Genomic DNA, 13,278 nt, shown 5'->3' with positions numbered 1-13,278 from the left:
CGTGTTTGCCCAGCCCCTTGGTGGAAACACGCCCACTCGCCCAGATATTTATCCAGCACATAGTCGGTCCCCTTAGATGTTTGTTGAGTGAATAAACAGACCAGAGGTCCACGGCTTCCACTGAGGAAATCCCAAAAGAATAAACCCCAAATCTGAGTGTGTGTGTGTGTGTGTGTGTTTCACTAAGCCACGAGTAGAAAAATGTGGTAAACATTAAGTCCCCCAATGCAAACTGGAACTCCCCCTCCAGGCTTCTCAAACGAATGACCCAGAACAAAACTGGAACATCAGAGTATTTTCCAGCTGGAGTCAATATTTCAGAGAGACTCTGCCTGCTCCGAGTGGTTGCTGTGTGTCCAACACAGACCACGTGTACTTTCTGCTTCATGTAGGGCAACCATCAGACTCCATCCAGGGGAGACCCCATGGAGAGAGGATCGCCATGGGCCGGGACCCCAGGTAAGTCCAGCGTCAGCCCCGGGAAGATGCGTGAGGACAGAGGTGGGAGAGGCCAGGGGGCAGGTCTCACACGGGACCAGCACGACCCCCACAGGCGTGGCGCCTGTGATCGCAAGTGGTCCTGCTGTCCACACGCACAGCTGGTCACGTCTGTGTCCTCACCTGTCCGGGTCAGCAGAGCATGGCAGCCCCCCACCTGGGAGGAACATCCATGAGCACCCTACCAACTCGCACATACCGCAGAGCGCAAGAAAGCACCTGCCCAGCTCGACCTTTGATGCCAGAGGCGTTTACGGCCTCTGACAACAACAACCGAGGATGGTGTTTTCATTCCATGACATCAATTTCAAAAGGTTAGGAATGTGCCTGGAATGTCCCCCCAGGGAGCTCATGACGGGTCTATCACCATGAACTCACGGTGCTAGGCCCGCAAGGATCTGGCCCGGGCCCCAGCCCCGCCCCCGCCTTCTGAGTGTTTGTGAGCCCACATCGTGGCCTCTCCAAGTCCAGTCCAGGGCCTGGCTTTGCCACTTCTTGCCCACAGGACCTCAGACAGGTGCGTCTCTCCAAGTTCATAGTGTCCATGTGCAGAGTGCCACGCCGGGTGCCACACCAGGAACGTGACCTCTGCCACCAGCAGTCTCAGGGGCAAAGCTTGGTTCTTCTGCTTGCTCGCTGAGTGGGAAGCATGGTGGGTATTCCTCTCAGACTACACCTTTGCTTTCATCTCCACAAAATGGGGATAATAAAGCACCTATCACGTAGGATTTGGGGAAACAGAAGGAGATAAGCAGGGAATGTTAGCACAGTGCCTGGTGCCGGGACCCCACCTTCACCCTTCCGTGTGTTCGTCTTAGAACCTGCTCCCAGGCAGGTGTGCTCAAGCCTGGAGGCGTGACCCAGTCCCCCCCATCCAACACTGCCTTCACTGTGCATTCCCGAGCCACCCACACGCAGGAAGGTCTAGAAGTCAGCTTCTCAAGAAAGAGCCGCTGAAATGGGTAAACCCCCCAAAACCACCACCAAAGGCCAAGAGCTGTTGGAGGAATGGCACATAGCCCAGCCTTATTTCTGAGCTCCCTGACAGCCCCAGCGAGAAGGGAAGGGGACACGCTCTCAGCTGGTAAAAGAGGCACCGTAACCCAGCTGGGGCCTCGTTCCTCCCTCGGACGTGACTCCAGGAAAAAACCTATGAGGCGTTCATAGAAGTGACATTGGAAAGCATAAAGGTGGCGCCTTGGAGAGTGCGTCGGCCAGGGAGAACAGAAGCGCCGGCAGGCTGGAGGAGGCGGTCAGTGGCGCACATTCAGCATGGCTATGTAGCTGAGCCTGGGACCGGGACGTTTCTGAGTGTGAAAGAGGCGTCACTAGCAATGCGAGCGAAACGGGCATAAACCGGGACTGCCCCATGCAGATGAGGGCCGTGGCCGCCAGTGGCCACTTCTTCCATCCGCCCTGTGTTCAGTGAGGGGGGCAGAGCTTTTTAAGAGGGCAGTAAAGTAACTGTTCATGTGTGTGGCTTTTTAGTGATTTAACCTAATGGCAACATCTAATCCTTGTATGACAGATAAACAGCAGGGTTGGCAGGCCCACCATGATCCACCAGGTCTGCAGTGATGGCCACAAACAGATTTTGTGTGAGGCTTCCCACACATGAGGCTCAGGGTTATGCAAGCCACTGACCTTCCAGATACCCTTCTCATTCAGCGAGCATTTGGATGCCCGGCTCGCAATTCCATACCTACCCACAGGGGTGGCCTGTCTGCTTTTTCTAGATAAGAGTTCATCATGCTCCCTTTTTGCTGTGGCTGCCAGGGAGCTCAGGGTGGAGTTTTGTGCTCCGCATCTTACTTTCTGCTTCTCCCTGGTGTTCTTCTCCTCCTGCTTCCATAACCCACAAGTTATGGAGTCCCCAGCTCGATGGCCTCTGACGCCAGGGCGCAGGTTCTTTTTGCGTGGAAGTTTGGAGGCTCACCCCTGCCTCTCAGCCTCACCAGGGCCTTCATTTCTCTCCCTTCCTGCCGTGGCCCCTTTCATGTCCAGCTGAGGCTCCACAATGTATAACTTGGGCCACAATCCTGACGAGGCTCTGGACTCCCCAACATTCCAAGAATGCTGGGCATGATTCTCTTTGCTCGGCACAGCCGATGTGCTCTTGCCACCCGGAGTATTTTTCCTACTTTAACTCCTGTCTGTGTCTGGGGGTGGGGGGGGAAAGGACATGAAGTTCCGCTTTCTTCTGGAAAAATAAGGTCAGAAATAACACTTGCTCTTTTAAGAATGGTAGGCACCTTCTGAGCGCTAGCCAGCAGGGCTAAAGGATCCAGGGAAGCATTTCAGAGAAAATGCATTCTGATTTCCCTTCCGCCATCCCACGGGCTCGTGCCGCCGGGAGAAAGTAGAGACCCCCTGGTGTGAATAGTGTGACTGACGACCTCACGTACAGATATCTTTAACACCTTTTCTGTCTTCTGGGTGTTTGGAGAGCTCTGGAAGCATTTTGGGTGAGCATATGTCCCAAATAGTTGCAGTGAAATGAGTTATTTTTAGACGGTGTTGTTTGATGTACATCCTTCCCTCGGCATGTCGTGTGCTCAAGCCGGGACTGCCTCCACGCGTGCTCACGTGATGACAGGCATCCCGCTGACCTGGTCTACCATGGGTGTTCTTGCCGGGTCACGATGGGCTTTTAGTGTTGGCTTATTTCAGTTTTCCTGAAAACGCAAACATGATGGGACTTTCTCTGCTCTGGAGGCAGGATGGTCCCCTAACATGAGAGAGGAAACCAAAGTGAAGATGGGGCACCACCATGGGCACGCAGGGGGCCTCGGGCATCGCTGTATCCACCCTGCCCCTTGGAAATGGGGAAACTGAGGCCAAGTGACAGAGCCAGAAAGTGAGCCCACAGTTCTTAGTGCCCTGTCTGAGGTTATGAATGGATGCTGGGGGGACTCCAAGCCCCCGTGTCCACCAGCCCTTGCGCCCCAACCCCGTCGGCCAGCGCCACCCCCGCCCTCCAGCCAGGGTTCCCATCCTCAGATCAGACCCCCGAGAGCATCGTTTCATTCCCCCACCCCCACCCCACCCTGTGTCTCGCTTGTGGTGTAAAATTAGCTCAGCCGTGAATTTCAGGAACAAATACCTGCAGCCCCTTCGGTGGCAAGAAAAAGAAACCAGTGGGGACTTTCCTCCTTTCCTGCCAGCCAGGGCTGGGCCCCCAGCAGTGCAGCGCTGCCGGGGACAGCTTGCGGAGGGACTGGGGGACTTGGCTGGATGTCCCCTGGGCTGCCAGGGAGGCAGGAGGAAAGTTCCGGGCCCCTATTCCCGCACACACACGTTCCGCTCCTGGGTGTCCTCATAAACACCGCTGGTCGCTTTGGGGGCACGCATCCCTGAACATGTCTCTCAGGGCAGCGCAGGCGGGTTCGGAGAGTGCGCAGATCACGCACACAGGCCTCGCGGGTTTGACACGCGGCCCGTTATCACCCCCAGGAGCCCCCGTGCCCCCTCGCGGTCACCACCCACCCCCGCAGGCTAACCCTGGCCTCGCTTTCAGGACCTTAGATCCGATCCGCCTGATTGGAACCTGGGTAGATGAAGTCGTGGTGTGGACAGTTGGCCTCTGGTTTGCTTGACCACATACTACGGGAATCATCCGCGTTGTTCGGGGTGACTGGGGGGGTTCGCGGTCATTGCCCTCGTGCTGTAGACGCGGTGGGGGTGACTCTGTAGACACACCAGAGCGTGCAGGGTTGCCCGATGGGACATTCCCATTCCTGTAGCTTAAAAGAAAAACCAGTAAAACAATGGTAATTTCGTGTGATTCCACCGTGTAGCTATCCAGGCGTTTTCTGTCTGGTGAACATAGGGGATCGTGTCATACTCTCTTTCCGGTTTGTTGCGTTTGTTTTTTTTGTTTTTTGTTTTTAAGTCAGCATCACGTTTTTAAATTGGTCTGTGCCGCTGCCCTATACACCCAGTCCGGGGGCTGCACCCTCCGCATGCAGAACACTGAACATCCCCATCCCGGCCCCCCGACGGACCCCCAGTAGGAGTTTCTTGGGGATGTATGTCCACGAGTGGAATTCGGGAGTTATTGGCATCTCCTTGGGAGGCTACATCTGCAAACACGTCCACCCCACAGACATCCTGTGGCCCCAGAGGCAGCAAATGGACTCAGTGGTGAGCAAATATCCCCTAGTTTCAGGGCAACGGGATTTAGAGAAAGGGGTGCTGTGACCCGCCAGCAGGGGGTGCTGCCTCCTTGGGGATCCTCGAGGCCCCAGGGGTCTCAGGAGGTTGCAGAGCCCCTCTGGCGGCGATGCGGCTGTTCCCGCTGCCCCTGTGCCTTCCCGGCGACCCCAGACCCGGTCTGGAGCTGGCCTGAGCCCCGGGGGTCGGCTGTTGGCAAGGGGGCATGAGTGAGGGCTTGCAAGTGTGTGCCTGGCAGGAAGGGGTCCTGCCCAGACGTCCTCCTGTGCGTCACTTGGCCGTGGGGAGCGGAGGGGAGGAAGCAAGGAGACGTCCTCGGGGCCCATCCCAGCCTGAGAGGTCAGGGGTCCCCCCTGGAGCCAGGCTGCCGGCCAGCAGCCCCCAGCATCCTGCCAAAGCTTGTCCCACCTCCGTGGCCCTGCCCAGCCTCTGCACTTTGAACTGCAAGGATAAGAAGGAAAGTAAAAATGAAAGAAAGTGGAGCAAATACTGGGAGCAGAGTCCGTGCCGGGGCAGTGCACCGACGGGTCAGGGCCGGCCGTGCCCTCGCCCTACACAGGTGTTAAAGGAAGACACCAGCCCAGAGCACTATGCTGCTGATTCTACAACTTGGTTTTGGCCTCTCTGCATTTTTGAAAGATAAAGCAACAGTATCAACCAAACTGGCACTCCTCCATCCAGAGCGGCTGCTCCATTCCCCCCTGGGCTGCTTCCCTCCCACGCGCCCTCTTCAAGTGACTGTTCCTTAGTCAGTGAGCGCCCGGGGGTGTCTAGAGTCACAGCAGCGACCCCCCAGCACCACCCCTCCGTCCAGGGCACCTTCTCGTTCATCAGCTTACTAGGATCCCATTCCACAGATGAGCAAGGTGAGGCACAGTGAAGTCCACAACCAACTCAAGGTGCCCCAGAAAATTGGGGCAGGAAAAGGGGGGCCAGCGCAGGCAGTCTGGGTCTAGAACACCCCGAAACCCCCGTGCTTCACTGCTGGACATGGAGCCTGCTGGAGGGCCCGGGCAGGGCAGCCTCATGGGTCAGTAGGCATTTGGGGTGCAGGACAAGTTTCCAGAAAGTGAAGAATTTCCTCCAGCGGGCTCCAACGGCTTCGAGGGGCCACACCCCGAGATTTTTAAGACTCTTCAACACTGGGAGCAGGCAGCAGTCCCAGGAAAGCTTACTACAACTCCGTGTCCAGTTAGAGACACTCATCTGGCTTTCTTTTTCACTTTCTTTCTTTTCGGGGTTTTTTGTTGTTGTTGTTGTTGTTAATTTCCCATGCTGTGTTTTGTCTGTGTGTTTCTTCTTTTCCTCCCCGACCCTGTGTTTCCCTGTGCTTTCCAGGCTTCCTGCCGTCGGCCTGTTACACGTAGAATTAAGGCCACATAGCTTCGTGCCCCTCAGTAAGTGTGTACGGCCCCTCACCGCGGGCCGAGGAAGAAAGGAATTGCCGGGGTAACTCAGGCACACGGTCAGCGTGGCTCAAGCTGCGTCTGAGCATAGCTTCCAGGCAGACGTGACCTCAAAGAAAATTCTTTGAAACCAAGCCTCCATTTCAGCGTGAAAGTAGGAGTGCGTCCGAGTGCCAGCAGGGGGGTGGGGGCTGATGGGAGCCCCTGCTGGTGGCTTTCCAGATGAGCGAGGAAATGGAGATGCAGAGTGGTTAGGGTACTACTTCCCAGGCCCTGCAGCTGCGGCTCACTGTCACCCGGGCCTGGCCACCGCAGACCCCGCAGCTGCCGGAGGCGGTGGGGAGGACGCGGCGGCCCGCCCCAACCCCAGGAGCCAGGCTCCTGGCCCACCCCAGTGCTCCCTGAGGGCATGAACGCCATGAACCCTGAGCAAAACCCCCATGGTGTGAAGGAGAGAGGTTTGGTCCCAGCTCTGTCAGTCACGCCGCCACCAGGCACAGATGGCGCTCATGAGAGCCACTTCCCCTCCCCAGGTCTGGGTCCCCATCCACAAAAGCAGCCGGGCAATCCAGACAGAACAGTGACTCACATTCGTTCGGGGCTGGTCGTCTGCCTGATGGGAGACCCGTCCCCATGCCAGTTCCTTGCATCCTCGATGGAGCCCTGGACCGAGAAGCCCCTGGAGGCAGAGTGCACTACCTGCCAGAGGGACATGGTGACCTGGTGACCCCGGGACACACTCTCTGTGCCGTCTGCTTCCAGAAGCTTTTAGCAGCCCCGCTGGCCCCACGTCCTGCTCCCGTCATAAACGGGTCCAGCTCACCACCTCCCTGACCAGGGCAGAGCGTAACGCTGTGTGTGCTGAGGGTCTGCACATGCTTGTCTGCAAACTGGCTTCCCATCCTGTCTCAGGAGGGTAGGAGAGAGAGAGCTTAGAAGAGAAGCCCGGAGCCTGCCCGTCCTCCGGTCTGAACATGGAAGGCTCGGGTTTCCCCTCTGACAGATATCAGCTCCTGGCCAAGGCAGAGCTCAGAACACCTCCACCCCTCCCTCGAGAAGCCCACAACCACAGCTTCCTGTGGGGAGCCCTTCCTTTCCAAAGGGCTCGGCGCCAAGAATACCACGCAAGCCCCGCATCCATCCTCACAACTGCCTGAGGCAGGGGAGGCTGGAACTGTCCCCATGTCCCTCACGGGGAAACCAAGGCACCCAGAGGCTTGGTACATCCCATGGCTAGAAAGTCGGGGGTCTGGAAGGTGAGCCCCACAGTGGGGCTCTAGGCCCCACGCTCAGGACCGCCACACCACGGCCCTCTTGAAGCCAGGCACCCAATACCCGTGTGGTACGCCAGGAGCTGGGTCCGCGTGTGTCATCCAGCTGTCCTGTGTGCAACCGCTGCCGGGCAGCCCCAGGACAGCCAGGGCCAGGGGTCAGGAAGGCGGGGACTCTCTCTCTCCAGGCCCAGGGCGGCAGTGACCCTGAGGGGTGACTGAGTGCTGGGCTGCAGAAAGTAAACTCTGGGCAGCTGCATGCTGGACAGAGGAAGGAAAACGGCTCGCTCTGCTGCCCTTCCAGCAGGTCAGGAGGCTGGAGGGACAGTCACCTCTAAATCCCAGGGCGTCCCACTGACGCATGTAAGCCTCTCCCAGAGTTGAAGGGCTCAGGAATGCACTGGAGCCAGCAGAAGGGACAAGACCCCAGACATGGATGGACAGATGTTTCTAGCCCACCGGAGAGATTCTCGGGGAGGGCGGCGGAGCCTCGCGCGCACACTCCCGTGGCTTGCCATCCCAAAGCATGAGGGGCCAACACCCTCTCAGGCCCAGGACGAGGCCCTGCTGCCAAGTCAGCAAAGGGCTTAGAAGCTCCCAGGGGGCCAACTTGCAGGACACACATGGGAGAGAGGGAGTGGCCACCCTGCTGAGGCCACGCCGGCCTGGGTGGGGCAGGCGGTTACTCTCCTGTGAGGCAGGAGAGCGGAATATTCAGGCCTTAGCCCTGCATCCAGGCTCGTTAGCTCTGCCTCAGTGCTGAGTGGCCTTGGGAAAACAATTTCCCCTCTCTGGACTTCCTGCCCCATACAGTGGGGCCAGAAGTCGTTCTTACCTCATAGGCTCGTGGGTTACACAGATGGGTGCCACGGAGGGCTTAGAACAAGGGCCTGCCACACAGTAAGAGCTCAGTAAATCAGTTATTCTGTTACTACTGCCCATCCCTCCCAGACAGCTGCAGCCCAAGTCCTCGCTGGGGCCCTGCCCGGGGCCTCTCTGGCTGTCCTCCAAGAAGGGGCCACCCCCAAGACAGCCCGGGATACCCGAAGCCTGGAGGACTGTGGGAGCCACTCACTGGCCTACACGCTGACATGAGGCCACACGTGTACACACAGGAACACGCATCCCTGTGCGATCACATGCACACGCGTGCACACCGGCAAACCGGCAGCCGCCTCGCCTCTCGTCTCAGCCTGAGTGGGGCAGGGCAGGGTGGGTACAGCCCCAGGGCAGAGCCCTATTGCTCAATGCCAGGACCGCGCTGGGTCTCAACGGTCAGGGACCCGCTGTCAGCGCCCGCGGGGCCTTGCAATCAGGCCTCTGTGGGCCACGGGCTTTTAATATTTTTAGAGAAGTTGGGTTTCTGCCAAGTTCCTCCGCTTTAGATTCTTCCTGGGCCGGTGGGCTCCTGCCCTGCTAAGGCCTGTTGGCTGCTCTGGGGGCTCTGAGGGATCACCGGGGCCACCGCCGCTGCTGAGTCAGCCTCCAGCCCCCACGTGGGGGGTGCCTGGCCAGCCGGGTGACCAAGCCACCCAGCACCCCACCCCCCCTCCCGCAAACTCAGACCAGGCACTCTGGGAGGCACTGCATTTTCTCTCCACCCCCTACCCTCAGCTTCTTGTTTTCTGGTTTTGTACCCCCTGCCTTTTTTGTGTGTGAAAGATCTGGCTCCAACCAGCTAGTGAGCCAAGGGGCACATCCATTTTACCCTTCAGTGAGCAAAAGGGTGTCTCCTTCTGGAGGCCACGGTGGGTGGACTCCAGCCGAAGCCCCCTGGGGCAGTTGTCCTTTGTTCTGGTGTTTGCTCAGACAGACGTGGGCAAAAGTCATAATCCAAAAATCAGCCCCCCGACTGGCTGAGCAGGGCCGTGTGCAGCGCAGTGTGTGGCCGGAACACAGCCTCTCGGGGCCATGATCAGCCCAGCGGCCGAGAGACGCACAGACGCGGGACCAGAAGCGGCCGGGGGCAGGTCCCACATTCTGGGGCTCGGCCCCTGGAACGTTTGGACACTGGGTGACAGTGGCCTCACAGGGGCCTGCCCCTGCTCTAAGAAGGGCACCGGGTTACAAAGCAGATTTAGGGTGGAAAATCATTCTCATACCCGTTCTTCAGGACTCGTTGCCGCCATAACGCCTGAGCACGCATTCAGCAGGCTGAAACAACACAAACGTGTCATGTCATCGTTCTGGGGCCTGCAAGTCCGACACAGTCTCACTGGGCTAAAATCAGGGTGTCTACAGGGCCATGTGCCTTCCGGAGGCTCCAGGGAAGAACCCGTTCCTGTGGCTTTGCCAGCTTCTGGTGGCACCTGGATCCCGGGCCCCATGGCCGCCCCTCCGCAGCGCGGCAGTTCCCAGTCTCTCTGCCACTGCTCTGTCCTCACATCTCTCTCGGACTCTGACCCTCCCGCCTCCCTCTTCCAGAGACTCTTGTGGTTCCATTGAGCCCACCTAGGTCATCAGAGTAATCTTCTCACCTCAAGATCCTTAACATCATCACATCTGCCAAGTCCCTTTGCCATGAAGGTCACATACCCCAGGTTATTTAGGGGAAGGAGTCATTGCTCTGCCAACACACTAACCTTGGACGACTCATTGAGCATCTCTTCCGTCATCTGTGAAATGGTGATGATGATGATGATGGTGGTGGTGATGGTGATGGTGGTGATGGTGATGGGAATGCTGGTGGTGGTGGTGGTGATGGGAATGGTGGGGTTGGTGATGGTGGTGGTGGTGGTGATGATGGGGATGATGGTGATGGTAATGCTGGTGGTGGTGGTGGGAATGATGGGGTTGGTGATGGTGGTGATGGTGATGGTGATGGTGGTGATGGTGATGGTAATGCTGGTGGTGGTGGTGGGAATGATGGGGTTGGTGATGGTGGTGGTGGTGGTGATGATGGGGATGATGGTGATGGGAATGATGGGGTTGGTGATGGTGGTGGTGGTGGTGATGATGGGGATGATGGTGATGGGAATGATGGTGGTGGTGATGGTGGTGGTGGTGGTGATTGTGATGATGATGGTGATGGGAATGATGGGGTTGGTGATGGTGGTGGTGGTGGTGATGATGGGGATGATGGTGATGGTGGTGATGATGGCAGTGATGGTACCTACTCCCAAAGGGCTATTGGAAGGATTTAGTTGGTTCATATTTACAGCTCATACAGTCACACTGAGCACAGGGTAAGTGCTCTGTGTGTGTTTGTCAAATATACAACAGGGAAGTTTCCACATGTATCTTTAGCTGTATGCCTTCTAGGTAACCGACTTGATCTAGAACATGTTGATTCTTCACGAGCCACTTTGTCCTTCTATATTTATCTGTTTTGGTCACTGGCTGTCCATCTCTCTGTCCAGAATGTTGGCCATGCATATCTCTTTGTCCACCCAGTACCCAGGACCATGCTCACAGCTAGTAAGCTCTCTTGGTGCTTGGTGGCAAAAGAGTATTAAAATCCAGGCCTCCAGCTGTCGGTCTTCAGCTAGCAAACACTTACTGAGCCCTCCCATGGGCCAGGCATCATGCCAGAGACTGCACACATCAAGGTGAAACAGTGCAGAGAGAGCGATGAGCAGATCTTTAGGATATGCCAGGAGCGCTTGGCATTTGCATCACCGCTGACACAGGGTGCAACCCCCTGCCATCCCGTTACAGCCTCACGTCAACCCTGTGAGCTAGGGAGGGCCAGGATGCCTGTCCCATTCTAAAGATGCAGAAACTAAAGCCCAGAGAGGTTGCTCAGACTGCCCAGGTCACATAGCCAGCATGCAGCCCAGCTCCCTGGTCTCCCGCCAGCCTCTCGGCACCTCTCCAATCTTGGGGTGGGGGGACCCCATCACAGTGAGGCAGAGAAGGCATCCATCCCACTTGGACGCCACATTAAACAGAGCCATCGGCAGTGTTTCTACAAGGTCAGGGAGGAACATGTGTTAGAAGCCCCCATAAGAGATCCTGTGCAAGGGTACCAAAATGCCCTGTGCCCCCCACTGACATACCCCACTGAAATTAAGAGTCCATGCTCAGTGTCGACCTGTCCAAGCAGGACAGAAAAGGCAGACGGTGGTGGACGGAGAGACCATGGGAGAGAATTCCAGGGCAGCTGAGCAGGGACCCGGCTGGGGAGCAGGGAGATTGGGGAGGGGCTGTGATCGCCAGGACAAGCCTAAGACACCAGGAAGACAAACCTAAACGCACCTGAGCATGGCCCTCGTGTCCCTTGCTCAGTAACCAGTCATGACCGTGTCTGTTTCTACCTGACCTTCAGTGAGGAGCCATGACAATGGAGGAAGTGGTGGGTGGGTTGTGTCCCTTCTTAATCAAAGTGCAAAAACTCTCCTTTAAATTCCAACCTCTGCAGGAGTGCACCCGGGGGTCCAGCATCGGGTGGCGCTGGAAGCTGTGCCTTGTGACATCCTCAGGGTGGGTCAGGCTCTTAGGGTTCAGGGTTGGTTTTTCAGATCACCCTTGAAAACTCTGGCTCAGCGTCCTTCTTTCATAATGTGGCTCAGAACATTCCCACAAACCGTCACAAGGTATTTTAGGCGACACATTTCTATAACTGTAATGCTCTTTAAGACAACTTTTTTTCAGGTTTGCCCTTTTGCAAAATAACTGTTCTTATACCGATTCAGAAGCTCTTTCTGTCAGAACTATCCTTGGCCAGAATTGCTCTGCAACATGGCACGAAAAGAGAAAGCCGAAACAAGATCAGAGGTCCTCAGTGTCTAACCCAGGCATCTTGTTGTGGGGACCTCTGCCTTGCAGTCTTCATGCCAAGCACCCCCTGCAGGGAAATGTAGGACACGCCACCCTCACTTTCTCCTCTGTGATGGGAAAAGGCACCACTATGTGAAAGCAAACAAGACCATAAGGCATCCGTCTGCTATCCTATGGCAGGAATCCCAGACACTGGGCTGGTCCAGAGCAGACCACTTGCAATCCACATCAGTGCGAAAAGTAGCCCCTTGGACACCAAACATTCCTCCAGATTTCAGACACCACAAAGGTGCAGGGCAGTGCGTTTGGTATTTTTATAAAAACAAAACACGCTCGCACCTGGGAAGGATATTTATTTAAATATATACTCATTATTTAAATTCTTTGGCCAAACCCTAATATCTCATGTGTGCTTCTTACATTTTTATGTACTTTTTCCTTAAAAAGCAATAAAGGGAAATATCATTGTATACCTAGGACACTCGACGCACCTAGTTGGATGCTGAATGTCCTACAGAAGTGCAAAGTGGCAGAAAAAGTAATTACTGTTTAATTGAGCTTCGACTGTGTGCTCAGCAAGTTTGTAACTTCGCATCCGTGATCTCATTTGATCCTTAAACAGTTCTGTGAAGTGGGTGCTCCTACACTGTCCATTTTTGGTGCAAGGGGTAAGTTCCCATGTTTACCCAGAGGCACCCCTCTGCCGCTACGCTTTTGAGATTCTCCCTTTTTTATGATATACTCTGATTTTCTTTTGACCACTGTCATTGTACATCTGTTTACACTTCACCCTGTCAACATGGGGACCTCAAACAGAGAAGGCTCAGGAAAGCGTTCATCAAGCCTTTGCAACTCTAGGGATGGCATCCCCAGGACATCTGGTCTTTGGCAGTAAGTGCTTGGAAGAATGTCTTAGAGTACAGTTTGCATGACATAAAACTCATGGGCTCCAAGCACAGAAGCCATGTTCCCAAAAACCCTTCAGAGCAAGTGGATTGGGAGCTTTACTTACAGGAGTAGGCTTTGAGCATTTACAGATTTGGTTTGGGACACCGACACTATCTAGAAATTTGGTTTGACAGTATTTAATGCCCCGTTGTTGGTTTTGTTTGTGACTTTGTCATTCCAACTGCTGTTTAGCAATCCGGGTATTTTTGAGGAACATAACGGCATGGCTGGTGAGAGATTACACCACAGGCTCTTCGAGGCCA

At 55.9% G+C, this 13,278-nt stretch overlaps 1 long non-coding RNA gene across 1 annotated transcript in view; it reads left to right on the top strand.

Annotated features, from left to right (window-relative positions):
- Positions 1-273: 273 nt before the first annotated feature.
- Positions 274-13,278, top strand: part of LOC114203207 (uncharacterized) — a 28,966-nt gene continuing 15,961 nt past the window's right edge. The window contains exon 1 of the long non-coding RNA XR_015769099.1: positions 274-459. This is a non-coding gene — a long non-coding RNA (uncharacterized LOC114203207). The remainder of the gene's footprint in view (positions 460-13,278) is intronic.

This window comes from Eumetopias jubatus, unplaced genomic scaffold (assembly GCF_037043125.1).
Source record: "Eumetopias jubatus isolate StellerSeaLion01/CBP00866 unplaced genomic scaffold, mEumJub1_p1.0 scaffold_10, whole genome shotgun sequence".
NCBI classification, from domain to species: Eukaryota; Metazoa; Chordata; class Mammalia; order Carnivora; family Otariidae; genus Eumetopias; species Eumetopias jubatus.
The sequence above is the reverse complement of the archived record's forward strand: the minus strand, read 5'-3'. Positions and strand labels throughout refer to the sequence as shown.